At 43.3% G+C, this 23,184-nt stretch overlaps 1 non-coding gene across 1 annotated transcript; it reads right to left on the bottom strand.

Moving 5' to 3' along the window:
• Positions 1 to 22,170: 22,170 nt before the first annotated feature.
• LOC146344254 (signal recognition particle RNA) lies at positions 22,171 to 22,469 on the bottom strand. Its single transcript, XR_014792807.1, has one exon.
• Between the last annotated feature and the right edge of the window lie 715 nt (positions 22,470 to 23,184).

Here is a 23,184-nt window from a genome sequence, read left to right as displayed (position 1 = left end):
CAGTGCAACTCCTTCAGCACTGGAGTGATGTGATCTCACCAGCGGCTGCCTTTAATCAGGTGACCCGCTGCATTCTGTACCAGCTGCAGCTTCCGAACTGTCTTCAAGGGTAACCCCATGTAGAGTGCATTACAGTAGTCTAAATGAGAGGAGACCAGGGCATGTACTACCGATGGGAGTAGTTCAATTTATAATTGAAAATAATTCAATTATTTTGAATTATTTCAAAATAATTGGAAAAAGGATGTCAGGACATCTCATCAAGACCCACAGCTCACTCATTTGGCTTGTTTCCCACTAAACTATGAGGAACGTATTCACTCAATTTTTGTTTGTTTGTTTGTTTTTAGCTATCTGTTTCTATGGGTCAAACGCTGGAGAAATTCTTATTCTGTAAAAAAGCAAAGTTCTGTGAGGTACATTTTTCATGTGCAAAGATCTGCTCAACATTATTTTCAAAAGGCCAATCTGGTCTTTTGAACTGACCCTCAGTATTCCTGGAAGAACTGCCCCAACTTGTGATCCATCAGCCTGAAAGTAGCCAACGAGCTATGCTCAAAACAGGTATATTACTCAATAACCACGTTTTTTTTCCTGCCTTCCTGAGACAGGAAAACTCGGAGAGATCTCAAGCCTTTGGCAGGCTTCAATTCCTCACTGGTGGGCTATGTTTGGCTTGAGCAGCACAGGCCTAAATTACAGGCCTGTAATCCCATAGTGTAATATCAGCCCTATTTTTAACAGACTTGGTTCTAAATCCCCCAAGACAGTCTGTTAATAACACAGTGGAAAGAAAGTTACAAAAAACAACTTGCAGGCAGCCATATGTTTCCCTTGTTTCTGCACAGCTCTTCAGCCACAGGCGTTAGAAGATCACACAGCAGGTTGCCAAACTAGAAGTTTACACATTGCACACATCTGGGAAGCTGGCAGAATGAACGTCTTGAGTGCAGAGGAACTGTGTCTACCACAGAGTGGATAATTTAATGATTCAAATCACAATCTGGACAATGCTAAGCAGCTCTCAGCTCCTCTAATTAAAGATAATGCTGCCCTCAATCACAAGGTGAACTTATGGAAGATCAATTTTAAAAAGCAGAAATTGAAGCTACTTGGCAATGTGCAAAGGGATGGTGCAGGGTGTTGATACTGTTGCTAGGATATTGAGTCGATAAGAACAGTGGCTTGATACCCAGTTTGATCTTCTTTTAGAAATGAAAAGGAAATCCTTACTCGCTACTTTCTTTCTGAATATTGCAAAGGTATTAACCATTGGAACTTCTGGGAATGCTCATGTGGCAAATCTCTTAGAAACCGAAGGCCCACTTTGCCCATGTACATGGATTTTGATCAGTGTTGTCTATGATATGCCGATATAAACATGCTGGTAAAAGCTAAAGATGACTGCTGAAAGGCTTACCTGAACACTCTGTTTAGGAACACAATATGGAGCAATTAATTGGCTGAGAAAAATAAATCACAGGATGGCAAGTCTTTGTGCTACACTAAAGCATGTGAAAAAATGTAGTGATAACTTATTTGTTCCCAGTTCACAGCGGAGGAGGTGGAAAAAAATGACAAAACATTGGTACTGGAGCCCAGGCTGAGGACAATTTATTTATTTATTCAGAAGATCTATACCCTGCCCTTCCAATGCATTTGCATTGCTCAGAGCAGCTTACAACAATTAAAATACAACATAATAAACAAAACAATATAGATGGAAACAGGCTCAGCAGATAAAAGCCCAGAATACTATTCACCATATAAAACATCATTTGCTTGTTAAGACAAAAGTTTGCCGGAACAGGGATGTTTTCACTAATCCATGGCAAATGGCTAGGAAGGGGACCAAATAATGGATTGGATCCAAAGTGTTAGGTTTTGCCCCCATTGAAATCAATGGGATTTAACCACAACTAACTTTTCACATTGATTTCAGTGGGATCCAAAGGCAGCTAACATAGTCTGGAGCCAGCCTATTACATTCAGAAATATCATGTAGTGCAGTGCTCCCAAGCCATCCTTCTCACACTTCTTCCTTTGTGTAGGAAAAGGGGAATAGCCAGAGGTTAGGGGGCCCATACAAGGGCATCTTGCTGAGGGCCCTCCAAAACCTAGAACTGGCCCTGTTTAAGTGTTCATCACTGGTGGTGCATTGGCATATGAAGGTTGATAAACATGAAGCAGCTTTGAAAAAAAACATCCAACCAATGTGAGGCTTAAACAAAGGAACCTGAGAAATCATTGTGGGCATGAAAGGGGCCTACAATCATACCTTCAGTTCTCTTAACTAGGATCATTAATCTCCTTCTCCCTTCACTCTAGATTGGAACATAATGCGTAATTAAATTAAAAGTTCAGCCTAAACATTCATCAATATATAGCGTTTTCTGTAGATGCATGAAGATCCATATACAACTCAAAAGGCTGAATAGAAAAGAACTAATTAAGAATTCACTAAATAAAATTGTTCTCTCTCTCTCTCTCTCTCTCTCTCTCGGCTTAATTCAGTGAATTCCATTTAATTTTCAAGGACTTTTAACTGTTGTCCCAGTTGAGGATTTAAAAACAGCTGCTATTGTGCCATGATCTGGAAAGGGATGAGACATATTTCAGTTTATCAGGAACGCTGTATATGTAGGATCTTTAAGTGCACCAATGAATAGTCCTGCTGGAACTAATTGGCTATAGTGTTTCTTAGCTGTATTTGAAATTAAACAAATTGGCGAATTAGAAGTGGACTGAGATGTACCCAAGAGATTCAGATCAGAGCTCTCAGGCTTCCCATTCTTCAGCTGCTAGTCCTTTGGCTGGGCTAACTTCATTCTTTGGGGCAGATGTGTTTATCTCATGTCTTTCAGACATGTGCCTGCAAAGGAAATTTTTGCTGGCCATTGTTAAAGCTAGCATTGTTCTAAAGCAAAACTCTCTTCCCTCAAATCCCTCCTCAAAACCCATATTTTCTGCAAAACCCTTAACTTAAACCCATAGTCCTCATCCCCCAACTGAACCAAAGCATTTGTGCGTATTCATTCCTTCTTCTCACTGCCTCTCTGTCCTCTATTTGTGGCCCCAAAAGTGGATCTGCCATTAAGGACGTATGTCCCAAACAGGCTGCAGGACCAAGAACAATACAAAATAAACCCACCAGTAACTGGGACACATCTGCTCAGCTGATGCACAACTAAGCCAGCCCTGAGTGGAACGTTCAACACTGAAAGAGCCAGACCAGAGTCAGCAGCTTGGCAGGACCAGATGAAATCCTATTGGCCCTTCTGTGTCACCTAATCTCCTCTTGAGCTGAAATGCCGCCTTGTGGTAGTGTGGAAACTCACCAGAGTGCCGGCTGGCTGTTCCCTCCTCTGGCAAACTTCTGTGGTGGCACAGACAGTAAAGGCCAATTCTGAAATGTGGATGCTACTTTAGACCTGGTGATGCCTGTACGCCTGATGGTGTCCAAATGCCCCTCCCCACCATTCCCTCCATCCTTTTGCTTTCCTAGTTACACACCAATGGGAACAAGGTGGTCTACTATTCTACGATTCTTTCTGACACCATGATTGCTGGAACAGCAGCAGCCCAGGAACCCTCAGCAAATGTAGTTTTCCAGGGCAATTGCATCCTTAGTATGGATGTTAGGTGTGTGAAAACTGTTTCTCCCAGGGCTCCTTCCAACTTGGAAGAAGCTGAACATGCTGACATACATTTTCCTGAGTGTCTGACAGCCATATTAAGGACTCAGTTGCCCTGACACGCTCCCACCACTAATAATTCCCATGATCCCTTGCTCCCGGGGAGCTCCTTTTTCAGCACTCAAAGTGTCTGGGAAGGAGAAAAGTACTGGGTTTACATTCTGAGCTTGAGAAGAACTTCTGCGGGAAACGCTGTTCATTTTGTAATGCAACCGAGAGAGACAAACACCGACTTTGGCAACATCGCTACACTGGATGTCCCAGAAGAGAAAAGGGACTCACTAACATGAAGAGATATGAATCATGTTGCCTAATTGTAGCCATGCTGTGCAGAGAACAAGACAGCCTGATTTTCAAAGGCAATCGAGAAGGATTAGTAGTGGTTTGGGCTAGAAGATGGCATCTTCAAATCTCTTTGCTGCTGGCCCTTGTGGTGAACCACCAGGGCTGCAGGCCAAAGTGTTTCCTGGGCTGTAACATGTTCTTGGATTCTGTGAAGATTCCATCCCTCCACAAGCAGCCCATTAACTGACCTTGAAGGATTAGAAAGGTTTCCTGGTCAGGGTTAAATGTTGCTTGGGTGGATCACCGTCATCTCAGTTGAGCCTACTTGGCATCTCCCCTGATGGCTGCCAATGCTCAGCACCCAGAAGAAGTTTTATCATTCTTGTTGTGGGAGAAATGTTAAATGTGGAACTCCCAAAGTTGTGCTGCTCATCATGTAGTGTTTTGTAGACCACAATTAGTAGTTTCTAAGGGTGCATTTTCAAAACGACTCAACAATGTGAAAAATTACAAAAAACATAGGATGGTCCCCCCCCCCCAATGGTAACGTATTACAAAGCTTTCAAAGTTTTGTATTTCTGTCGTACACAGTAATTATTTGATAAAACATGTGCTAATGTAATTTGGGTACCAAACTGCATATTCCATTAACAATGTTCTAGCTTGCTAATTGTGAATAGTTTAAATTTAGTATTAAGTGACTGAAATACAGCACTAAGTGTTAGCATGCTAATGATTTCCGTTACAGGAGGTATTAGCTGTTAACAAGAAATGTAATGGGCAAGGACTCTATCCCAGAGATGGTTGTGTGCCTTGATGTGCCACTCATGATGTGAATAATCACTGCACACAGTGGAGCCTAACAACAGATTGTGACACGTGTCTCCATCCAAATTGCAATGTACCCAGCTTCTGCCAACCTAGCAGTTCGAAAGCAAGGAATTGCAAGTAGATAAATAGGTACCGCCTAGGTGGGAAAGGTAGTAGCGTTCCGTGCACCTCGGTGTTCAGTCATGCCGGCCACATGACCACGGAAGCGTCTTTGGACAGCGCTGGCTCTTCGGCTTAGAAACGGGGATGAGCACCGCACCCTAGAGTCGGACACGACTGGGTGGGGACACCTTTACCTTTACTTTAATGCCAGAGGAGATCATATTGGTTGGGTTTGTCAAGAAGATCAAATCCACTGGGCTTTGGATTTCTCTGGCCTTGTTTCTTTTAGTGCCTCATCCCCAGTTGTTGCTTGCTGACCTCCTGCAATCCAACTGGTTGCTGGGAGAACAACATAGACTTTACATCAGATTTTATGTCCTTCAGTCAGTGATGCCGATGGTTTCAGGCTCCAGGTCATTCTTATTTGGCTGTGCATTCCTCCTTGCTCTCCCTGCCTTGCCTTCCAAGCCCACCTGATTACTCCATTATTTATTTATTTACAATATTTATATACCGCTCCACAGCAAAAGATTTTGGAGCAGTGAACAACGATAAAAGAGTAAACATCCTGTTAAAACAATTACAACATTTTAAAAGAAGCAAATTCTGAATGTAATAAACCATGGCTAGTAACTTCAGGAAGGCCTCTCGAAATAACAATGCCTTCAGGAGGCACTGAAAGTAACACAACGTTGGTACCTGCCTGACCTCTGAAGGCAGGGAGTTCCACAAAAAGGGGGCCACCACACTGAAGGCTCTTTTCCTGGTGGACTCCAGCCAGGCCATGGGTCCATGTGGAACCACCAGGGACAAGCCCTCTGATGACCTTTTGATGAAACTTTTGAAAAGCAAATTGCCAGTGTTTCAAGGAAGCATGATTTAGTAGTAATGGGGGACTTCAATTTCCCCAATATTTGTTGGGAGACAAATTCTGCAAAACATGGCCCCTGCAAGAAATTCCTAGGGATGTACGAAAGTCACTTACCTTTTTCGCAGAGGTGATTCGCGGTGGGGGGGAGGCACTCCGCACCTCCCCCTGAAATCCTAACCCGGCTGGCTCCGCTCCACGGCAACTCCGGCAGAGCCGCCGGCTGGGTGCATTTGCAGGCATGTGGAGCCTGCGAATGCAAATGGCGGCGGCTACAGTGGCTGCCATTTGGGTTCATGTTTTTGGCCGTGATAGGTTACATAAATCTTTACAGAGCCTATCATGGCGAAAGACAGGGGCGCAAATGGCGGCCGCTATGACATTTGCGCCCCTGTTTTTTTACTGTGATAGGCTACATAAATATTTATGTAGCCTATCAGGCAAAAAAACCAGGAACGCAAATGGCGGTGGACTGGTGGCTGCCATTTGCATTCCCTTTTTTTGCCGTGATAGGCTACGTAAATATTTACATAACCTATCATGGCCTCCGCAGGGACGCAAATGGCGTCGCTGCATTAGCTGTGATAGGCTACATAAGTATTTATGTGGCCTATCACGGCCTAAATGGGGAAGCAAATGGCAGCCGCAGACACAGCCGCCATTCACAAAGCAGCGCGAACGGCACCAGGTAAGTGCTCTATTTTGCACACCTTTTGCGGTGTGGTGGGCAGGGGGCTTCGTTTCGCCATGGATTTCAGGGGGCTGAATGCACTGGCATTTGGCCTCACTGAGATCCATGGTGGAATTCTCTGACATCCCTAGAAATTCTTGACTTGTGTTGCAGATAACTTCCTCCTACAGAAAGTAGAAGAAGGAGCTAGAGGATCAGCTATCCTTGACTTCATCCTAACCAACAGAGATGACTTAGTGGATAAAGTAGCAGTTACAGGACCCATGTTATACTTGAGTTCTTGGTTTTAAAGGAAGCAAAAGCCAAATGTAGCCAAACACATACCCTGGATTTTAGGAAAGCCAATTTTAATAAACTCAGAACAATGATAAGTAAGGTCCCATGGCAAGCGACTCTAATGAGAAAAGGAGTCCAAGATGGGTGGGAGTTTTTAAAAAAGGAAATTCTAAAGGCACAATTACAAACAATTCCAACAAGAAAAAAAGGTGGAAGACAACAGAAGAAGCCAATGTGGCTTCACAAAAAGCTCAGAGATGACCTGAAAACAAAAAAGCACACATACAGGAAGTGGAAGGAAGTCCAAGCTACAAAGGAAGAGTACAGGCAAGTAGCGCAATATTGCAGGGATGGCGACAGGAAGGCTAAAGCTAGGGATGTACAAAAGTCACTTACCGTTTCATGGATCTGCTTCGCGGTGGTGGGGGAGGCGCTCCGTCCATCCCCCCGGAGTCCTGACCGGCCGGCTCCGCTCCCCAGGGATTCTGTGGAGCCGCCAGCCGGCTCTGCCCACAGCCAGACATCCGGCCACTGGGAAGCAGGGATGCAAATGGCAGTTGCCGTAGCTGCCACCGTTTGCGTCCCTGTATTTAACCATGTCAGGCTATGTAAATATTTATGTAGTGTATCACAGGAAAGTAAAAAAAACCCAAACGTACGCAAATGGCGACGGCTATGGCGGCCGTCATTTGCGTTCCTTATTTTTCGCCGTTTTGGTCTACGTAAATATTTATGTAGACTATCATAGCGAAATAAAAGGGGAACACAAATAGCGTAGTGGGCACTATTTGCATTCCTTTTTGATTCACCGTTTTAGCCTACATAAATATTTACGTTGGCTAAAACAGATAATCAAAAAGGAACGCAAATAGCGCCCACTACGCTATTTGCGTTCCCCTTTTTTGTTGTTGTAATAATCTACGTAAATATTTACGTAGACTAAAATGGCGAAAATGAGGAATGCAAATGGCGGCTGCCGTAGCTGCCGCCATTTGCGTAAGCTGTTTTTTTTTTTTTTTTAACCCAGACGTGATAGGCTATGTAAGTCTTTACGTAGCCTATCACGTCTGGGTAAAAAAAAAAAGACCAGACTGCAAATGGCGGCTGTGGCAGCTGGTCAGAAGACCAGCTGGTGCCGCAGCCGCCACTGGAGCTGCCGCCATCCGGAACATCCGCCCCAAGTAAGTCTCCTCCCGGGGGGGAACCACGGGGGAGTGGGGGGGTGGCAGGCTGTTCCACCACTGATTTCGGGGGGCCTCACTGCATTCGGCCTCACTGAAATCCGTGGCGGAATTCTCCACCATCCCTAGCTAAAGCTGAGAACGAGCCGAGGTTAGCAAGGGATGTGAAAAGCAATAAAAAGGCTTTCTTCAGATACATGCATAGTAAAAGACAGAAGAAAGAAATGGTGGCTCAACTATTAAATAAATATGGCAAAACAATAACAGATGACAAAGAAAAGGCAGAAATGTTCAATTCCTACTTTGGCTCAGTCTTCTCCCAAAAGAGGGTCTATGACCCCTCTGGCAAAGGTGAAGTACAGGCTGAAGGGGCAGGATTGCATATGGTCAAGGAACACCTAATTACTTTGAATGAGTTCAAATCTCCAGGGCCAGATGAACTGCATCCTAGAGTAATAAAGGAACTGGCAGAAGAACTCTCAGAACCACTGTCTATTATCTTTGAGAAATCATGGAGGACAGGGGAAGTGCCAGATGACTGGAGGAGGGCTAATGTTGTCCATATCTTCAAAATGGGCAAAAAGGAGGAACCTGGGAACTACAGACCAGTCAGTCTGACATCAATCCCTGGGAAAATTCTGGAGCAGTTCATAAAGCAGTCCATCTGGAAGCACCTTGGAAACAATGCAGTGATTACCCAAAGCCAACATGGATTTGTCAAGAACAATTCCTACCAGACTAATCTGATCTCATTTTTTGTTCAGGTAACCTCCCTTGTGGACGGTGGGAATGCTGTGGACATAATATACCTCGACTTCAGCAAAACTTTCGACAAAGTGCCCCATGATATCCTGATTAGCAAACTAGCTCAAAGAGGGCTAGAAACAACCATCAGGTGGATCCACAGCTGGCTACAGAATCAGACTCATAGAGTGCTTATCAATGGGATCTTCTGGGGAGCGGTAACAAGTGGGGTACTGCAGGGCTCAGTCCTGGGCCCAGTGCTCTTCAACACTTTTATTAATGACTTGGAGGAGGAGGTGCAGGGAATGCTGATCAAATTTACAGATGACACAAAATTGGGTGGGATAGCTATTACCCTGGAAGACAGAAACAAAATTCAAAGTGATCTTGATAGACTGGAGCACTGGGCTGAAAACAACAGAATGACATTTAATAGGGATAAATGCCAGATTCTGCACCTAGGAAAAAGAAACCAAATGCAAAATTACAAGATGGGTGATACTTGCCTCAACAATACTACAAGCGAGAAGGAACTTGGAATTGTTGTCGATCACAAGATGAATATGAGCCAACAATGTGATGTGGCTGCAAAAAAGGCAAATGCTATTTTGGGCTGCATTAATAGAAATATAGCTTCCAAATCCCTTGAAGTACTAGTTCTCCTCTACTCAGCACTGGTTAAGCCTAATCTGGAGTACTGTGTCCCGTTCTGGGCAACACAGTTTAAGAAGGATGCAGGCAAACTGGAGAGGGTTTAGAGGAGGGCAACAAAGATGATCAAGGGACTAGAAACAAAGCCCTATGAGGAGAGATTGAAAGAACTGGGCATGTTTAGCCCTGAGAAGAAAAGACTGAGGGGAGATAGGATAGCACTCTTCAAGTCCTTGAAGGTTGTCACAGAGAGGAAGGCCAGGATCTCTTCTTGATCATCCCAGAGTACAAGACACGGAAGAATGGACTCAAGTTACAGGAAGCCAGATTCCGGCTGAACATCAGGAAACACTTCCTGACTGTTAGAGCAATACGACTATGGAACCAAATCCCTAAGGAGGTGGTGGGCTCTCCCACACTGGAGGCATTCAAGACAAAGCTGGACCTGTCAGGGATGCTCTGACTTGGATTCCTGCATTGAGCAGGGGGTTGGACTCGATGGTGTTATAGGCCCCTTCCAATCCTACTATTCTATGATTCTATGATTCTATGACCTTAGTGACTGGGCAGGTTGGTAAAGAAGAAGGCACTCTCTGAGGTATCCTGGTCCCAAATTGTTTAGGGCTTTGTACACTTCATCTGGTTACTCCATCTTGGAGACTTAGAATCAATGCCATTAGACTGCTGCCTGGAATTCCGATCTCATCTTCACTGGTATTCCTGGGATAAACATAAGAACATAAGAAGAGCCATGCTGGATCAGAAAACTTTCAATGCAATAGAAACCTTCTGAGTTATAAACATTAAATATGAAAAGTTGGTAAAAGAAAAAAAATTCAGAAATATAACTGGGACAAATTCATATCTGCAGCCTGATGAAAGGATGAGGGGACTTTTAGGAAGCTAGTCAACAATAACCTTGGTGGAGATAGGACTTGACTAGCTTCAAATGTTTCAGTATTATTTTAAGAAACTGTTAATATCCCTGACAGAATTAAGGTGCAAGCTGAGGATGGGATTCTTGTATAATTTACAAGGTATAAATTAATCTAGGCTGGTGTGTTTCTTTGATGATTAATTTTTTAATAATAATAATAAATGCCATGGGTTATATTCCCTCAGGTGGGTATACCAGAATTGTTGTTGTTGTTGTTCAGTTGTTCAGTCGTGTCTGACTCTTCGTGACCCCATGGACCATAGCACGCCAGGCCTTCCTGTCCTGCTAGTTATCTCTATTTACAAAACAACTAGTAAAGACCAACCCTGTAACTCTAGGACTATTAGCTTAATTAACATCACTGTTAAGGTGTATGCCAAATTCTTGCTCAGAAGACTTGAGAAGTGGAAATAAATAAACAACATCTTTTCTGAAGAATAAGACAGATTTAGGGTTCTCAACAATGGACAATTATTCCACCCTAAAAAAATTAATTGGTAAATATTCTGGTCCTAAAAAGGACCATTTATGTGCTGTCCTTTTTAATACGAAGGCTTTAGTAGATTAAATAAACAGGGATAGATTGTGGGATCAGTTCCTGAATGCCAACAAACACTATTGAATGTATTAAAGCATTATTCACTACCACTGAAATAATAGCTTTAACTACTCTTACTGGCCTAACAATTAAGAATATTGTATGGGAAGAGATACCTTTTCCTTTTAAAGGTTATATAAACAATGTTAGAATGGCTCTTTCGGATGAGAGGGTTTGAAGAAATTGTCAATGATAATTTACACAGACAACATAGTCCTTTTTTGCAATATTCCGATGGGCTGAGAATCGTTGTTACCATTGTCCATCTATTGTAAAACTTAGTATCTAGTTATACATGACAGTAAGATAAAAGCTACTGTTTTTACAGAAAGGTCTGAGAAACACAAATGGCAATTCGATGCTTGCTTCACACATTTGGACTCTCCTGTCCATCTGTTTGGTGGCATTTGATCAAACTGTAGCTGATTCAGTTTACTTCATTTTCCTTTATGGTGGCACTTTTTAGAAAACGGTTTTATGAATATGAAAGTTGGTTTGGGGTGGTTTCATTTTATTAATATTTTAATTAAATATTTTAACAAATATTTTTACTTGGTTTTATAATGCTTTTAAAAGCTTTATACTGTGTGCTGTCATATTGATGTATTTTCTGGTTTTAACTGTTGTGAACTACCCAGAGAGCTTTGGCTCTTGGGCAGTATTGAAATGGAATAAATAAAATGTTATATTTTATTAGTTATGTTTTATGGCAGGGGTGGGCAACATGCCTCTCCCCACTGTCTCTCCCATATTTACCCTAATTTGGTTTAAAAAAAAATATTGGGGGGTAAAAAATGGCACCCCCAGCAGCCATGGAGCACCCAATGTGTCAAAATTAGCTTGTAGACAAGCTAATTTTGACCTTTTTGGTATTCAGTAGCCACTACAGACAACATGTTTTTTTAAAAATATATATAGGCATCTTGGGGTGTGGTCCACAGGGGGAGAAAATGGCTCCTAGACCTCCTGAAGTTGCCCACTTCTGAGTTACCATCTTCACAAATGAATAAACTGGTAGAACAAGAACAAGCCAGTATGGTGTATCGAATGTTGATGCTGGAGATATGTGGCCAGCTGTTTACAGAACACACAATAGGGATGCCAAAGACATCTGTTTGGGGGGTGGAGCTCAATGGGTTTTCCTAGGCTTGGGCCCCAGACTTCATTTTGGTTTCTGCTGCAGTACCCAACAGTACATGGATTTCCTGGGAATTTTATGGATGGGCGGGGGAAGGTTCTGCAATTTACAGAAATTTCCGAGCAATTTGCACAAATTTGGGCAGCATTTGCACAGTTTATGGGCAAATTTGCACAAAGTGCACAAATTATGGCCAAACTTGTGTAATTTGGGCAAATTCTGCAAATTGCAGGACCTTCTAAAAAAGCGCAAAATTTTTCCCAGAGGTCAGGGAACAGCCCACAGCTAGGCTTGCAGATACAAAGTGAGCTGTGCATGCCACGGAACTCCATCAAGCAAAAAAAAGGAACTTGACTTCTCAGCAACAGACTGCCCTATGCACAAGCAATAGACCTCCCAATGGGGCAGGGCAGGCATTGCTTGCATGTTTAAAATATACATGATAGCCCAGCCACATGGGAAGTTGATTCTGTACATTGTTGGGATGATGTGAGAGGAACTGTGGAGGGGCCATAGGTCAGTATGATAGAGCACATGCTTTGCATGCAGAAGGAAGGTCCCAGGTTCGATCCCTAGCTTCTCCAGGTAGGGCTGGGAAAGAATTGGGAAGGGACAAATTTGGGATTGAAAAAATGAGAACTTGGTGGATGGCTGCATTGAGCAGGGTCTTCTGGGCCCCTTCCAACCTTACTATTCTATGATTGCTGCAACCCCAACACCCCAACCTATATGTAAAGGGAGGCCTAAGTGATACACTAACAGTTCACCAGTGTTGGCCACAGCAAACACACTGAGTTGGGAAAGAGATGAGTATTCCCAAACACTTGGGGACACATTTCAGACAGAGAGCTGTAACTGACAGCCACCTGCTAATTCCATCTGCTTCTGAGATCAGTCTTGTAGGAACAAGAGCTCCATGTGTGCCTCAGATTTATGGTTAGAAATTGTCAAGGAAGAACATCAGAATTGGACCAAAAATCACATTCATGGAGACCTGTGTAAAAAGCAATTAAAGGGGCAGGTTACCACTTATGAAACTTGGCAGAATAGGAGAGTATTGTTATATTTTGGGCAGTCATATGTGCATCTCCTCCTTCTTGTGCTCATTAAAGGAGTGGTGCCTAAACACTGGTATGACACCATATCAAGAGTGGATTAAGAGTGGTAATGGACTGGATTAAATTTGGAATGATGTATTTGTTTGGCAACTGAACAAAGGAGGGTGTTTAAACTGTTTGGAGACCTCATGGGGGTGTTAACATTTGGTGCTCATCAATTGAAGGGAAAAGTAGATAGATTATGTGCTATGACACTTGGCATTTTTTCCCCTAGGCAATGGAATGACATTCTCTGCTAGTAGAGTCACTGAGAAAATGAGACTTTTTCCGTTGCACACCACACCAGAAAGCACTAAAACAACTTAAAATCAACAGGATTATTATTGTTTTTAAAACAAATAATCAAAAAAATGTTATTTGACTCAAAAATGAGTCAGAGAGTGACTCAAAATTGGGCTTTTTTAATAAGCTGAAAAGCAACCAACACAAATTAACGAGGCATGGCAATTCTCGTCTCCATGAATACGCTCTACTAAAAGTACAGCTTATACAGTCAAAAAGCAAAGCTTTTTTCTGGACTGTACCATTTCAGGCTGCTGTGTGTGTAGCCCATACTTAAATGCTCTCCCAAAAAAGATTCCCTGCACGTAGAAAAATAGCATGTCAGGGTAGGTGAGTGAGACTCAATAATTTTCCTCTATATGCATACATGCACAGCCCCCCTGCCCCTCCCATCTGCAGGTAGAATTTTGTTTGGTTCACATTTTAAAGAGAGCTGACCTGACTTCCATTTTGCAGACTAATATATGGATTGGAATTGTGCCTTTGGATTGTGCATATCTCCAAATTTTGTAAGGCCATGCTTGGATAGAAGATTGCATACAAAAATGCATAATATTAGGAAAGCACAAAAATGTGTAGATTTGGAAACTGTATAGGATAATAAATGCAAATTTTCATGATTTCAAAATAAATTCACAGACTGTTGCTGAAATTATATGGAACCAGTTTGTGTTTGAATAAAAGAAAAACTGACCTGGACTGGAAACAGACCAATTCATCCTTCCCCATCTGAAACCCAAGATTGCAAAGTCCAGGAAAAGCATCACAACATGATTCTGTTCATTACATTATCTGGCTCCATTATAATGAATGTGACAATAATTTCCAGTGTCATCAAGCATATTATAGACAGTTATGCCATGTGAGAAATTTCCCGTGCTATTTTTCATCCCATTCACTGACCACATTGTCTTCTGATCTAACTCAGGCCAAGTTGAGCACCTTTAAGTCCCATGGATTTAGGTGGGACAGATTTAAGCATTTTTCATCCTCCACAATGCCTCACACTTAAGCACTGTCCTGGGGTGTTGGGGGTGGGGGGAAGGCAGCCACCACACATACACACATGTCCACACACACAAAAATGGTGGAGAAAATTCTGCAAGGCGGCCTATTTCAGGAGTGGGGCAGAGGGAAGAGAAAGAAAAAGAAAACACTGATCATTTCTCAGAAAAATATCTTTTGTCACATTTTGGCTCACCTCCAGTTGACATTCTTCAGGATTTAGCACCTTCCTTAAGGCCTCCCAAATATTAAATTTCTGAGGGGTGATTATAGATACACCTTGCCTCTCATGCAGATGCTTGTAAAATGGCTCCTTCCCTACAAACCCTGTGGCAGGTGTGTGGGGAACAGTGTTGTGTCCTGGGGAAGAGGTGGATCTAGTGAAGTGCCAACACCTCTCCTCCAATTTCCCCGAAGTTTTCTTCTCTTATGAAAGAGGCTTCCATTTTTCTTCCCTATCTTCAGGGCGCGTTAGAATTTCTTTAGAATTGCCTTTGGTGGTGGGCGATCTTACCTTATCATTGTGAGGTGACTAAGGATGTTGTTGTGTTTTTCTATTTTATTATACATCTCTCCATCACTCTGCAACCTCCCTGACTACCCATACTTCCTTATCTGAAAAAGCCCCATAGGGGATGAGTTACCTCATGATGGCTTCCCCTGTGCTTTAACTGAAATGTAGGAAGCCAGGGAGGCTGCAGGAGAGATGGTTCTACAATGAAAAACAGGACACTCACATACATTCCTTAGCCACCTCATAAGTGGGTAAGCACAAGAACTCTGAATCCCAGCCATGAGAATCTTTCCAGAATGTTCTCCTTGCACATTTTTTGTTGGGAAGCAATTTTTCTATCAGACTGAATGAGAAGAATGGTTGAAAAAATGTGAAAGAAGTTTTTGGCACAGCAATGACTAGAACTCATGGTCATCCAGTGAATTCAATTGGCAATAGATTCAGGACAGACAAAAGAAAGTACTACTTTGCACAATGTGTAATTAATTAATTTATGAAGTTCAGTGTCACAAGATATGGTGATGATCACATGTTTAGATATCGATATAGGAGGACAGGTCTATCTAACAGTGGGCATTAGCCATCAAGGTTCAGTGTATTACTCTGCACTGTTTGAAACCTACATTGCTATTGGCTGTAAGAGCGGTGCTGGTTTGAGCTGACTGAAATTAATCCTCCCTAACCATTGGTTCAGCTGCTGAGGTGTTATGGGATGCTCATGTACATTCCACACTATTCTTGGTGGGAAGGGGTTGAGCAGGGAAAGCACTGGATAGTGCTATCAGCATGTCAGTCAACTGTGTGAGTAGTATGAGAATACAAAATGTGAGCTTTGAATGTACATAATTATTATGTGTGAGCAATTGTAGAATGTGTGTGTGTGTGTATGAGAGTCTGTTAAAGAGTGGAATGGATATTTATTTATAGAGCACCATCAGTGTGTATGGTGCATCCCTCCTTTAAAGAGATTACGATCTGAAATTCAACACAAAACAATAAGTGAAAAGGGAAGGGAAGTGGAGGCAGGTGCAAACAGGGAAGCAATATGTGCTTGTTTCAGTGACATGTGTTTAGGCTAAGTTACAGGCTGAGTTACAGTAGGGCATAGGAACTGGTAGGTTGTGCCAAAGTCTTCATGGAGAAGCTGGGTTTTGAAGATGGATTTTGAGGAAGTAAGAGAGAGGTGGCGTCACACACAGGTGTCCTGGCAGGTAGTTCCAAGCATTAGGACATAGAGAAAGGCTGAATCTACACATAGCAGTTTTACCATTATCATACTGCAATGATAACTATTGCTGCACATGACACCAATGGGCACCAATAATCATTGCAATATGATAACGGTAAGACTGCTAAGTGTAGATTCAGCCAAAGCCTCGCCTCACACTGCACAAAAACACATCCATAAATTTACATCGTACACTGGCAGGACTGTGGTGCATGGGGAAATGGCTAAACCCCTTCTCCCTGCACACCATGGCCCTAATCCTGCAGTGGATATTGGGGGGGAAATGAAAAATGCACATTAAACACATTTACCACCATGTGCAGTTTGGCCCTGGGACTCTGGGAGTGAGAGGTTGAGGTGCACAGGGCAAGAGGTCTGCCTAAGTCTCTGTTGCAATATATACTATGAAGAAAGGCTAAGGACAAATTAGTGTGACAGACAAATGCATCTAATGTATTCCCAACAGTCTGTCTGTCTGTCTGTCTGTCTGTCTGTCTGTCTGTCTTTTAAATGAAGAACAGTTTCAGGAGTCTCCTCTTAAAACTGCTTTTCATTAAGGGGGAAAAAGCACACACACCATGAGACCACTGGGGCTTTGTTATATGTATTTGTTGTAATGTATAGTTGCCTTCAAAAAGCCCTCTGCCTGTATCTTGGCTCACATGTGACAAAGCAAGTCCATCATGAGGTTGCATCCTTAGGATCAGGAGGTATGCATGCTGAGGCAAATTGGGAAGCTCTAGGGTGGGGGCAGATAGAGTCCCAAGACCTCCAGTTGCACATTCCTAATATATGTGTCTGAAGGCACATGAAACAGCTACCTTGCTGAAGCTAAGCGGGTCTGGTTCTGGTCAGTGCTTGGAGGGGAGACCACATGGGAACCACATGTAGCCACCTTGAGTTCCACAGTGGAAGAAAGGTGGGATATGAAATTAAAAAATAAATAAAATAATAATAATATTGTAGTTCGTTTCAGTTCATTTTTTTAAAACCAGAATTTATCCAGTTCACATCTCCTAGAACTAAATGCAGACTCAAATGCAATCTGTGGTCCAAAGTCTGTACGTTTCCAAGCTTGCAATGCAATTCATGCAAGGAAAAATGCATTCTGTCAGTCTGGACATTTGGAAAACGTGCATTAAAAACATGGACATTTGAAAAATGCACACAAATATGCTTTAGTCAATGGGAGAAAAATGCATACATTTAAAAAATGTGCACACCTGATGCATACATTTGGAGAAATGCACAGGAAAATACACTCATGTTTTTATGTGACCGGCCCCCAAGCTCACAATCCAATATGGACACAAGTTAGAATGAGCTTTGAGGTGGAAATTGGACAACCTCGATGAGCTTGAGTTTCGTTGAATGGCCCATCCTTAATTGTAATTTGGTGACTATAGAGAGTTTGTCAGGTTCTTCCATGAAACATTGCTTAGAGTTATTGTCACAGGCACAGAGTGTGCCAAGAACTAATTAGAACGAAGCTGTCTCAAATATACCAGATTTTTAAGAAGTGGTGGACAGTGAAGTTAATTATTCTATCAATTTGTGATTTTTTTTTTTAAATTAACATATGTATAAAACTGCATTTTTCAATAGCCTGATGAGCATAATTGGACATTCCAAAACAATATTAATCAGGAAGGGCCAGATTGAGAGACCAGGCTTTACATGGGTGTGAAGTGGGAGGTAAGCATGTAAGGAATCATCCATCATATCCAACAGCCTATACAAGTTATAGTTTTTGAATTATGGCAGTCTTGTTCTGTTCCCATAAAGACCCACAGAATTAGGGTTGGTGAGGTGGAGTAGGGGCAGGATGCTGTCTTTCATAAAACATTGTACAATAGGCCTTCTGACTGACTTGACCTGGAACAGGGCAGCCAGCTGTTTAATGAACTCCTGCATGGCTCAGCTTCTCCTTGTATTTCCTTCATGTATTTTTCAAAGCTGGAACACACAGGGGATTCTGCAGAAAATGGCCTCCCCTGAGCAAATCATCCTCATCCCAGTTGGAACATCTAAAGGTATTCACTGTGTCTACTGATGTCACCAGATTAGGAGTCTCTTCATGTCCTTGCTCCATATGGCTGCAGGGGAGAGAGTGCACACTCAAGACATGATGGAGCTGATTCACATGGTAAATCTTGGTAGATATTACCATTGGGATATGGGTGACTCACCATGGGAGGCCTTTGACAGTGGACTTCGTGTGATGTTATTTGTTTAGGACATTTATACCCTGTCTTCCCTCCAAAATAACATTCAAGGACCACCTTCTTCCATAAAAACCTGCCACTGATTAAGATCTTCAAATGAAGCCCTGCTCTGGTGCTTTCAAAGGTTCAGTAGGGAGCTATTGGAGAGAGGGCTTTTTCTATGATGGTGTCACATCCCATAGCATTGATCTGAAGGATTCTGGAAAAAAATGGCAGCCCCAACTAGCAGCTGCCATTTTTTTTTTTTTTTACTGGCTGCTATTTTGTTCCCAGAATGCCTGGAAATGATACCCTGTCCAAGACATTCTGGGGGTGGTGGGGGGTATTCTAATGTCTTAGAAGGGCCCAATTTATATCTGAAGAAATATAATATCAGGTCTTTCTATTCTTTGGCCTTGACTACTGCCAACTCATGTGAAGCATGTGCTTGGGATACTGATGACTTCTGTGATTCTATGTGATCCCAATAATTTGTGTGATCACCATTGGACATTACAGCATGTGAGTCCTTTCCTTGAGGAAGACTTTGAAAAAGAGACAACAGCCAGCTCTCTGTCATTATAGCACTTTGTATATTGGATATTACAGTTACAATACTTTGTACGTTGCATATATATGTGTGTGAGTGTGTGTGCACATGCATGCGCATGCGCGCGCGCATTTTTGCAATGCATGTTCCTACGTTTTGTTGTACTTGTGTACTTTTTAAATGTACCTTCTGGAGACATTGCATTATGTTGCTGTTTGAAGCGTGGCGTGCTTGTTTGTTGGGCCTTCTGTGGTGACGCGCTTGCCCTTTCTACCTTTTGTTTGCTCTGCTATGAAGCAGAGGCTTTAAAAAGGTTTTTAAAACAGGATAGAGCGAAAGAGAACCCAAAGCTGCTCTGCCATCAGTGGTAAGCCCACCTATGCCCATGAATCTTTCCAATTATTTTCCTGTTCCCAATAAACTGTTGAAATGCCCCCCCATACACTTTTGCAACCTGCAAATGGAGTGGTGAATTTGAAGGAGGGGGACATATTAATTCAGTACTAATTGGAAAGGGTTCTGATTTCATCAATGGTGGAGAAAGATACTTTTTTGATCCTAGGCCAGCAGGTGTACTTCATGACAAGAAGCACCACGAACGTTGCAGGTGCTGTTATACTGCTTTTTTGGTTCTGTTTTAAAAGACAGATCTGCTTAAAACAGATTACTATGCATTGATAAGTGCCTGCTCTTGTATTATCTGTTCTGTCAATTGATTGCCTCTGTGTTTGAATTTGAAGTGATGTGAGATGATAGGAAAACTGCGAGGCATTTCATCTGTGGCTCCATGTGTTCCATAGTTCACACATGGAAGCAGCACTTGATGTTAAAGTCACTGAAGGATGAGTGTGTGCATGAACTCACCCCCAGAGAGATCTGTTCAATCCCACAACCTCCATTTTTCATCATTCCTTGAAAGCAAAGGCAGGCATCTAAATAAATACAGCCTGATTCACTTGTCAGTCACCCAGTATAGACACAAGTGACTGCACTGAAGGATTTGGGGCTGTATTTCTTATGAGCTCTTAGCTGCGGAGCTAAAATTCAGATACCATTCAGAAGTAGGAAGGCCAACAGGACAGTCTTTCAAATACTCCCAAGTATTCCATGATATTTCTGGTTTAGTACTTTCTTGTGCAAAGACAAAACAGCCAGTCAAAGCGCTATAGGGGACCCTTAGCTATCTAAGTTGTACCTGAAACTTATTTTAAAAGATGGAAAGCCTCTTAAAAGAAGACCATGGACAGAATATTATGTGTGCCATTCAGTGGCGTTTAATGAACCAGGGCCATGTTTCCACTACAACAGAAGGAGAAGCGAATGGAGGAGTAGCCGACTTTTAAAAAAGGAATCAGCTTTGCTGCAATGTGGTCCATGCAGGCTCCATGAGCAGGTTCTCCGCACCAGTAAAAATTGCTTCACAGAACATGCTTCCTGGTGGGGGTGGAGGTTGGAGTGAATGCCATCTGACTGGCAGGGAATGCTCAACCAGTAAAAGAGGCTTCCCCCCCCTCCCCCCCTTTCTCCTTTCTCCTTTTCCCTGAAACTCCAGCTGCACATGCATTTCAGGAACAAGCCTCACTGAGCACAGTGGGAGTTACTCCCAAGGAGGCACACATATGCTTGTGCTGGGAAAGGTGGGGGGGACAACACAAAGATGGGAAACCAGCCCCCATTTTAACCCACAGGATCTCTGTAATGAAGGTGTGAAGTAGTTACTTCCTAAGGCAATAAACCGAACAAAGGAGAATCAGAGCCTCGAGATCACGCTTTACCACACTTAGGGAATTGGTGTTTAAACTGTGTCATATCAATTGAGGGGGATCTCTGTAAGTTCTGATGTGGGCATTCAGAGGGCAAGCCCATTGACCACAAGGGCAGCAGTACCTTCTGAGGAGACACGAATGGGCTTGTTCAGGGATGGCAAACACACAGGAAACACCCCTTGACGCGGGTCAGGATGAAAGGCACAACGCACAACCCCCTGAGCAGGGCCAGTGTACTCAAGGTCAATGCGGGCACTGGGGCACACAGCAACTATACCGAGGAGAACCCGACTTAAGGAAAAGCATCGGTCTTTACGCAGTCTCAGGAAATGCGGTTTTCCCTGATAAGCTCCCAGTATTCCAGGACATTGTCCATGATTGCTGGGGCTGATGGGAGTCAAAGTCCGAAACATCTGGAAGGCATCAAGCTGGGGAAGGCTGCTGTATATTCCCCCCTCCCATAATTGTCATCCCCCCCCCAAGCAGACCAAGATCATTGTTGTGTACCCCTCGCTCATGTGGCTCACTTGAACAATTGCTTGCTCAACTGAACTGCTTTCTTGTGGGCTAGATCTAACAAACATCTGCAACGCCTCTGCCAGCTTGGAGTGTTTATCCGCATCCCTCTGTGTATGTGTGTGGGTTGCATGGGGGGAGGGGGGCAGAAACAGCAGAGCAATATGGATTTTTGCGAATCCCTAATCAATGCAGATCCTGGCCATTGTACCATCCTGAGCATAAGACTTTGATCATCACAACAATTGATGCTACTCTTTACCCAGGACTGAGGCCAGTATTCTACCATAGTGACACCAGGACAACCAGGATGCAAGCCTTGCAATCGATGGACTATTGGGATCAACCCTAATCTGGGCACAGTTCAAGCTGTCCATGGAATGCCCATTCAGCATGCATTCAGTTCCTACTTGTAAGATTGGCAATTATGAGTTTTTCAGACTCTCTGAACCTCTCCTGGCCGAGGATCTGAATCCATTTTGGATGCGTTGGACCTTTCACAAGTGTGGGGTGCACAGGGACAAACATGAAAAGGTGACTATAAAAAGGCATTCCCACTGGAAAACAAGCTGATGTGAATTCACCCAAACATTGCTCGGATATGTGCTAAAAGAAAATATCTGTGTGTTTGAGCAGCAGGCACCATTGACCTGTGCAACCCCAACTGTTACAGAAATGATCTCTAAAGATACTTAGGGCGCAAACCTATGCATTAGTAGACAGAAAAAAGTCCCAGCATTCCATAGCCAGCCATGGGTGGCTGAGGAATGCTGGGAATTTTAGGACTCTTCTCTGTCCAAACATGCATAGGATTGTGCCCTTATTGTATAGCGTCACCCCCACAATGTTTTGAAAAGAGGCTGGGGCTGAATCTACACGTAGCAGTTTTACCGTTATCATACTGCAGTGATAAGTATTGGTGCCCATTGGTGTCATGTGCCCCAAGTGTTATCGTTGCAGCATGATGACGGTAAAACTACTCTGTGTAGATTCAGCCCAGGTCTCGCTGTCTTGCTCTGGCTAGGCTACAGCGGCTGTTCACAGGTGCTATCCCACTACTGACTGGCACAGGAGTTTTGACCTACTCTGTCTCTGACCTGAGCTGGTTCATCCCTCCCTAGGCCACCTGGTGGCCCCTGGCTCCATGGGGATTGCCACACTGATGCTGGACTTAGTGCAGACACCTGATCGGCATAGCCCACTGCAGCCCAGTACTCCTGAGCTCAAGTGATCGACCAGCCTCAGCCTCCCAAGGAGCTGGATTACAGGCTCACGCCACTATACCCAGCTCTCATCCCCCATGATGGATAGATGGTATGAAGCTTCTTGGCCAGGGCTCCTAATTTGCACCCCCCCGGCACTGACTGGACCCACCCCAGGCAGCACCTGCCACCACTCCCCAGTTGTAGCACTTTGATAGCTGCCTTTCCCCCCATCCCCATGCTCGTTCTTGCCCTCAGCCCTAGCCCGACTCAGACATGCTATTCCTTAATGATAGAATCTTAGTATTAAGTTCAGAAGTGACCTGAGCTCCCCCTGATTAATGCTTCTCCCCCCTTTTTAATATATGAAGTTTACTGCTTATAGTTGAAGGCCACCATGGTTCAAAAGTAAAAGAGACAAAACATCCAATATACCCCCCCCCTTTTTTTTTGAAGAGAGACTTCTGAGAACATTTTGGATTCAACTTTGGCTTATTTTGCTTGCTGCTTCATTAGCGATGCATCTGCCATCCTGAGCCCTTCCTGCGTTGGAAAGGCTCTCACAAGAAGAGCCATTAGGCTCAAATACTTTTGAGCATCTGCCTCGTTTTGCTGATGGAACAAAAGTGTGTGTGTGTGTGTGTGTGTGTGTTTATAAAGTTCCCTTTTCTGAAAAGGTCACTGATATTTATATGCTGTGTGGAGCCATAAAGCAGTATCCAAGCGTTCCAAGCCTCAGAATGCTGTGAATGGTGCCGGAGTGTTCCTCCAGTGCATGACAAATGTGCTGACAGAGAACCCT

Source organism: Heloderma suspectum, chromosome 5 (assembly GCF_057233095.1).
Source record: "Heloderma suspectum isolate Gila_16-S chromosome 5, 16-S_ref, whole genome shotgun sequence".
In the NCBI taxonomy this organism is placed as follows: domain Eukaryota; kingdom Metazoa; phylum Chordata; class Lepidosauria; order Squamata; family Helodermatidae; genus Heloderma; species Heloderma suspectum.
The sequence above is the reverse complement of the archived record's forward strand: the minus strand, read 5'-3'. Positions and strand labels throughout refer to the sequence as shown.